Genomic DNA, 7,771 nt, shown 5'->3' with positions numbered 1-7,771 from the left:
AATAGAGAACCCAGAAATGGACCCTCAGCTCTTTGGGCAACTAATCTTTGACAAAGCAGGAAAAAATATCCGGTGGAAAAAAAGACAGTCTCTTCAATAAATGGTGCTGGGAAAATTGGACAGTTACATGCAAAAGAATGAAACTTGACCACTCTCTCACACCATACACAAAAATAAACTCCAAATGGATGAAAGACCTCAATGTGAGACAGGAATCCATCAAAATTCTAGAGGAGAACATAGGCAACAACTTCTATGACATCGGCCAGAGCAACCTTTTTCACGACACATCTCCAAAGGCAAGAGAAATAAAAGATAAAATGAACTTATGGGACTTTATCAGGATAAAGAGCTTCTGCACAGCCAAGGAAACAGTCAAAAAAACTAAGAGACAGNTAGTCAAAAAAACTTAGAGGCAGCCCAAGGAATGGGAGAATATATTGCAAAGGACACTACAGATAAAGGACTGGTATCCAAGATCTACAAAGAACTTCTCAAACTCAATACACGAGAAACAAATAAACAAATCATAAAATGGGCAGAAGATATGAACAGACACTTTTCCAATGAAGACATACAAATGGCTAACAGACACATGAAAAAATGTTCAAGATCATTAGCCATCAGGGAAATTCAAATCAAAACCACACTGAGTTACCACCTTACGCCAGTTAGAATGGCAAAAATAGACAAGGCAAAAAGCAACAAATGTTGGAGAGGATGTGGAGAAAGGGGATCCCTCCTACCTTGTTGGTAGGAATGCAAGTTGGTACAGCCACTCTGGAAAACAGTGTGGAGGTCCCTTAAAAAGTTAAAAATTGAACTACCCTATGACCCAGCCATCGCACTACTGGGTGTTTACCCCAAAGATACAGACGTAGTGAAGAGAAGGGCCATACGCACCCCAATGTTCATAGCAGCATTGTCCACAATAGCTAAATCGTGGAAGGAGCCGAGATGCCCTTCAACAGATGACTGAATTAAGAAGCCGTGGTCCATATATACAATGGAATATTACTCAGCTATAAGAAAGAATGAATTCTGAACATTTGCTGCAACATGGACGGCACTGGAGGAGATAATGCTAAGTGAAATAAGTCAAGCAGAGAAAGACAATTATCATATGATTTCTCTCATCTATGGAACATAAAAACTAGGATGATCGGTAGGGGAAGAAAGGGATAAAGAAAGGGGGGTAATCAGAAGGGGGAATGAAACATGAGAGACTATGGACTATGAGAAACCAAACTGAGGACTTCAGAGGAGAGGGGGGTGGGGGAATGGGATAGACTGGTGATGGGTGGTAAGGAGGGCACGTATTGCATGCTGCACTGGGTGTTATACGCAACTAATGGAGCATTGAACTTTGCATCGGAATCCGGGGATGTACTGTATGGTAACTAACATAATATAATAAAAAATCATTTTAAAAAAAAGAAAAAAAAAAGATACATCATATTTCTGGAACTTCTTTCCCTCTCAGGCATCACTCCCCTCCCCCAAGAGATAACCACTAATCGGACTTCTATCACCATCAATTGGTTTTACTATTTACTGGACTTCATGTATGTTGTTTTTTCCATCTGGCTCCTTTCACTTAATATAATGTCTATGAGATTCATTCATGTTGCTTATGTATTAGGACATCATTCTGTTTTATTGTACTATAGTGTTCTGTTGTGTGAATAGACCACAATTTATGTATTCATCTCCCAGTTAATAAACATTTGGGTTGTCTCCATATATTCTTATATATGCTTTTTGGTGAACATAGTTGTTCGTTTCTCTTAAGTCTGTGCCTGGTAGTAGAAATGCTGAATCAGCAGGTAGATATATGTTTAGCTTTAGTAGGTCCTACTTTCAAGGCTGATTGTGCCAGTTATCAATGTATTGCCGTTCAGTGCCAAATCCATCCTTATTACCCGCTCTGTGATAATGAAGCTGGACCCATTTCTCTTCTGCCATCTGGCACATTATTAAGCTTTCAGGAGAGAGTACTGGCAGCCACTTCAGGAGTAAGTGGCTTCTCTTCCTGGTTCTGATGTGCTCACTTGGAAGGTTCCTGCAGCACAGGGTTCCTGCACACGTGGCAGCCAGAAGAAACACACAGCACGTCTCCACTGACAGCTTCCTTCAACACCACGGATGTCAGCTTTTGAATGCATCATTCCTATGGGAAGTTTTCCAGCAAATTCCACAGTGCAGAACCTTTCCCTGGACGGCTTCCTTCAGTACCCAAGAGGAATGCTTTCCAGTGCATTCCCTCTGCATGGAACTTCAGCAGACTTCTTCATCATCCACTGAGTCATGGCTACAGTGTCTCCAACAAGGTATGGACCTCAACGTGGGGGTAGAGGGTGAGGAGGGACCCCATACAGGTTTTTTCCTTCCTTGGGTGTTCTGCTTCAGCTCTAGAGGCTATTCCCTATATCTGCTATAACTCTATTCCTTGGAATTCTCTTTTCCTCTTAGTACATAGTCCCCTTTTATATTTAGTAATTCCTTACATTAAAATTTCCTTTTCTAAATTACTGTGTGGTTTCTGTATCCTGAGTGAAATCTGGCTGATACAAGGATATACCATTTTACATCTCCACCACCAATGTATGAGAGTTCTGGTGCTTCTAGAATCAGTTATTTTGGAGTCCTATCTACTAACTCTGAATGATCTGCGTGTCTGCTTCTATTGTCTATTTTTTCTCTTGCTTATCAGTTATCATTTCCTGACCCTTCACCTGATTAGTTATTTTTTACTATATGCAGACATTGTATGTAAGAGGCATAGAGAATCCAGATGATATAATTTGCTACACAGAATGTTCTTTCTTTCCTCTGTTAAGCAGATGGCCATGAAGGATGATTGTCTCAGTCCGGTGAAGGATTAAGCTGAATCGAGGCTGGATTTCAGTTTTTGCAAAACAATTTATCTCTGTTTACCCTTATTCCTCACACGTGGGTCTTGGTTGAGAGCCTTGCAAGTATCTGTGCCCTCAGCCATGAAGGACTGTAGAGACTCAGTTGTGCCCTTCAGGGGTTCCTAATCCAACTGTCTAGACCCTGCCCCCTTGCAAATTCAAAATGTGGCAAACGTTATGAGATAAAAGCTGGCCTTATGTTTGAGGCAGGCCCTTTCTTCTTGGAGAGACTTTGTCTTCTAAGTGCTGTAGGACTGTGGAAGATTTCTCTCTGCTTTTTAGAAGCCCTTAGACCTGGAACTCAGCAAACGTCCTGTGGAGAAAATGGATTGTGTTTTTAAAGCCTCCATGTTCCCATTTTTCATTCTAGTACCATGTAGCCACTAATAGCTTTACTGGTTTCTCTTTCCTCCATTAGAGAGCTTTCTTTTGGGCAAAGCTTGATTGTTAGCCAGTGCCCCAAATTGGCAAATGTCCAGGGAGATGTTGAGGGGAGAGCTGGAGAGACTCATCTCATCTTGTTACGGTAGGACCATTGGCCTGCCACAGCCTACTACATCCTGCCTAGAAGAGGAAATCTAGGCACTTTTTTTTTAACGTTTTTTTAAATTTATTTATTTATTTATTTGAGAGAGAGAAAGAGAGATAGTGAGAGAGAACACAAGCGGGAGAAGCAGGCTTCCTGCCGAGCAGGGAGCCAGATGCAGGGCTCGATCACGACCTGAGCGGAAGGCAGATGCTCAACTGACTGAGTCACTCAGGTGCCCCAGAAATCTAGGCTTTTGAGACTCAAAACTCTTTTCTTTTCAAACTTCGGTCTGTAGCATGTATTTCAAAATCTTAGAGGTGACTATTCTTTCTTGACAAATTTCTGCTGTAATGTCCCTGCCTTGAGGCTCTGAATGTCAAAATATCTGGGTTTGATGTTCTTCAAACTGTGAAGTCACAACCCATTAATGGAGCATGAAATCAATTTAATAGGTCTTGATAGCATTTTTAAATGAGACAGAACAGAATAAATCAGAGTGTATCACATAAAGATAAGTATTGTTTCGTTAAATTTTGGTTTCAGTTGTGTGTATGTGTTTGGTTTTCAATGTAAAACCTATTTGTTTCTATGGGTTGCACCCAAAAATGTTTAAAAGCCACTGGACTTTAAACAGAGGAAGACCTAAGGGGGAGAAAAACAAATGATCAGAAACAAACGTATTAATTGAGTAGGGACACCTTTTTGGAGAAGTTTGGCCATGACTGGGAAATGGATTGATTGAAAGCTGCTCTTCTGGCCCCAGGGAGCAAGAGGGAGTCCATGTGAGAGATAAACCACAGGCAGCAGGAACCATAAACATCAGAGAAGAAAATCCTGTGAGGCCTATCTCCTCATGGGGCTGGGGCAGCTGGGGTTGCACAGAGGGGGTAGAGGGAGAGCCAAAGATGAGAGATGACTGAATTTGGATTGGTATGAGCCATGAGAACCCTGAGAGAAGACTGTGTCATTCTTGGTGCCATATCATGGGCAGCCTAGCAAACAAAAGCCTGTACTTGGCCCAGAAGAAAAGGTCAGCTGAGGGGATGAACAGGCATGGGGGTGGGGTGAGGCTCTGCTGCTAACCCATGGTTGATGCTTCAGGGTCGGCAAAAGATCTAAGTCTAGCCACAGGCCCGGGGAGAGTAGTATCCTCCTCACCTTCTCCCTGCTTTCCCAACACAAACACAAACACAAACACGACTGACCTGCCTGTCGAGGCCACCAGACATAGGGGAAAGAGTATGAGCTCTGTGGTCAGAAGACCCTGACTCTGAGTCTACTGGCTGGATGGGATTGGGCTTGTGTCTTTATGTCAAAAACAGGGCAGGTAAGACCTGCATGGGTGGTTGGGAGATGTGCAGACTCATCACGATGGCCATGTCCGGCACAGGAGCTCAGAGCTGCTTTTGCCCCCAGGGGCCACAGGGGGGCAGGGAGTTCTCTCCGGCCCTTGAAGTCCCCAGGCCCCCTGGGCTTGGCTTGCGTGCTGAACCCCAGGCACTCAGTTCAGGTCTGCTCTGAGGCATGGCATTCAGCAAGCCTTGGGGCAGAGAGGCCAGCCCAGGCCACTGCAGCAGACATGGTACATTTGCTTGTGTCTCTGAGCAGGAAAGCTCTACCCCAGGTCAGCACAACAACTCTCGTCTTTGCCCTATTGCAAGAGCTGGCTCCTGGCCCTGTGGTTGGCCTTGGTCCTCAGGCCCTGAAACTTGGGCCTGAGCCCGGTCTAGGTTTTTGGCCAGGAGTCGTTTGGGCCAGGAGTCTGGCCTTCTACCGTGCTGCAAACACACCTGGTCAGCCACGCGGATCTGCGGGAGTTTTGGGAAAGACTCCCTTCTCAGTCTAGCTGAACTAGGTATTTGTCTCTCACGCCCTGGCTCAACCATCGCCTCTCACAGAAGGCCTGCATGCACTGGGCACCCACACCCTCCCCACACTGGGTTGGGTGCCCTTCCTCCACACCACTTACCCTCAGCCGGCACTCGGAGTTTGCTCGGAGGTAGGCCTCTGCCACAGCACCTGGCACAGGTAGGTGCTCTGGCAGCGTTTACTGAATCAATGAATGGTCAAACTCAGGCCTCATTTAATTGCTCTGTGCCCCTGTCTGCCAGCAACTGAGCCATACGTTATTTCAGGGTTCAAAGAGCAGAGAAGGCAGCCCGGATGGGACAGGTGCCCTGTTGTAAGCCCTCAGCCACAGCCTGCATTAGAGAATCCCGGGTACCTGTGTATGATTACTAGTTGTCTCAGTTCCTTTTCTGAGGAGACGGATTTTTAAAGATTTGTGTATGAAAGTCATAAAGACAAACCTTTGATTTTGTGTAGGCACTGTCTCAGCTCTAGCTGAGGGCAACACTGCCAGGGCCCTGTGCCCACCAGGGCCCGGCAGAGGATGTTTCTTGACAGAGGGAGCCCAGGAGGAGCTGACAGACAACCAGAACACACAGACTTCTGCCAGTCTTCCCCAGGGCCTGTGCTAAATGAAAGGAAGAGGAAGAAGCAGGTTCAGGGCAAGACCCAGCTGGTCACAATGAGCATCTCTCCCTCGAGCCCCTTCCTCAGCCAGTTCTATTATTCTCTACCAACGTGAGATACTTGATAGCGCCTAAAGCACTCCCCCCTGCCATGGGGACTCTTGGGGTCCACAGGGACTTCAGAGCAGCAAGTGGAAGTGGGGGGACACAACAGCTCTCACCAAACGGCTGCATGGGTACCTGGGATGCCAATCAAAACGTGCATTGGATTGGAAGCCCCAACATGGAGGAAGGACTAGGTAGTAAGCTCCCCCTGGGCTTGGGGTAGAAGGCTAGCTCTCAAAATGACAAGGGGATGAGTTCCCTCGATGTGTAAAAGGGTTCCAAGTCATCATCAAGGTCCACGCACAAAAAAGTCCTAAAAAATGACACCAATTACCAACATGACAATGAGATACCACTTCACTCCCACTAAGGTGGCTCTAAGCAAAAAGGCAGTGCTGGCGAAGGTGTGGAGCCATTGGTACTCGTACATCGTACATCAGGGGTGGGAATGCGGGGCAGCTGCTCTGGAAAACAGCTGGGGGGTTCCTCAAAATGTTAAGCATAGCTAAGCCTATGACCCACAATTCTCCTTCAGTTCTACTCCAGTTCTACTGCTAGGTATATCACCGAGAGAAGGGAAAACATATGTTCATACAAAGAGTTGTACACGAATGCTCACAGGAGCTGTATTCCTAACAGCCCCAAAGTACAAACAACCTAACTGTCCATCATCTGAAATGGAGGCACAGAATGCAGTATATACATACGTTGGAATATTGTTTGGTCATAAAAAGGAAAGAGGTGGTGCTTCATGCTGCAACATGGAATGAACATTGAAAACATAATGCTGAGTGAAACAAGCTGGTCACAACACACCCCATGTGTCATGATTCCATTTATATGAAATGTCCTGAATAGGCAAATCTATAGAGACAGAAAGTAGATGAGTGGTTTCCAACGACGGGGCGGGGAGGGGGGAATGGGGAGTGACTGCAAATGGGTAAGGTATTATGAAGGGGGCGGGGTATGAAAATGTTCTGGAATTAAAAATCGTGACGGTCCAGCAACTTTGCGAATATACTAAAAACCACGTAATCGTACACTTTCAAAGTCCTGTTTTATGGTATGTGGATTAATTTCCATTTTTTAAAATAAGGAAAGAAGGTCGTTGATGGAGAGGATTTAGCAGAACTGAAACAATGACATGGAGCACAAGTGTCGCCTGTGCCCGTCGCATACATCTGAACGAACTTTGGGCCCAGGAACAGCGCACCAAGAAGGCATGGTGGGGTGGGGGGGGAGACGCTGGGTCAGGATCTAGGAAGAAACACGTCCCGGAATTCGAAGCGAACGCTGTTGAGGTGGCGGCCCAGGATCGCTAAAGGCTGGGCAGGCGTCGGTAGGCTCAGAAGTTGGCCGGGCCAGAGCGGAGACTCCAAGGTTGAGGCACAGAGGCTCTTAAAGAGGCCCGAGCGATTTCCCATTCCGCGTCCACTTTAAAGCCAGCGCCGCCGAGGTAGGGTCTGACCGCTTTAGTGCGCGGGGTCGGGGGCAAGGCGGCGGCTCGGGCCCCGCTCGGAGCCGGCCGGCGGGAATCGGCGCGGGTGGCCGGGACTGAGCCGGCCGCGCGTCCTGGGGGCGCGAGTGCGCGCGGGGGTGGCAGGGTCGGCGCCGCCCCCCCGCACCGGCGCCAGCAGCGGCGCTCTATTTTTAGCAGGCGCTGTTGCAATATAAGGAATGCGCGGCGAGCCAAGCGCTCGGGGCGCGCGCGGGCTGCGCGGTCGCTTTAAGGAGGCGCCGGGGCGGGG

At 47.1% G+C, this 7,771-nt stretch overlaps 1 protein-coding gene across 3 annotated transcripts in view; it reads left to right on the top strand.

The window, feature by feature from the left end:
• Positions 1–7,292: 7,292 nt before the first annotated feature.
• Positions 7,293–7,771, top strand: part of MRAS (muscle RAS oncogene homolog) — a 52,990-nt gene continuing 52,511 nt past the window's right edge. Inside the window, exon 1 of one of the 3 annotated variants that reach the window (XM_034661935.1) lies at positions 7,293–7,479. The gene's annotated coding sequence lies outside the window, so the exon portion shown is untranslated. The remainder of the gene's footprint in view (positions 7,480–7,771) is intronic. The other 2 variants (XM_034661938.1, XM_034661937.1) reach the window with 2 other exon arrangements.

This window comes from Ailuropoda melanoleuca, chromosome 6, assembly GCF_002007445.2.
Source record: "Ailuropoda melanoleuca isolate Jingjing chromosome 6, ASM200744v2, whole genome shotgun sequence".
In the NCBI taxonomy this organism is placed as follows: Eukaryota; Metazoa; Chordata; class Mammalia; order Carnivora; family Ursidae; genus Ailuropoda; species Ailuropoda melanoleuca.
The sequence above is the reverse complement of the archived record's forward strand: the minus strand, read 5'-3'. Positions and strand labels throughout refer to the sequence as shown.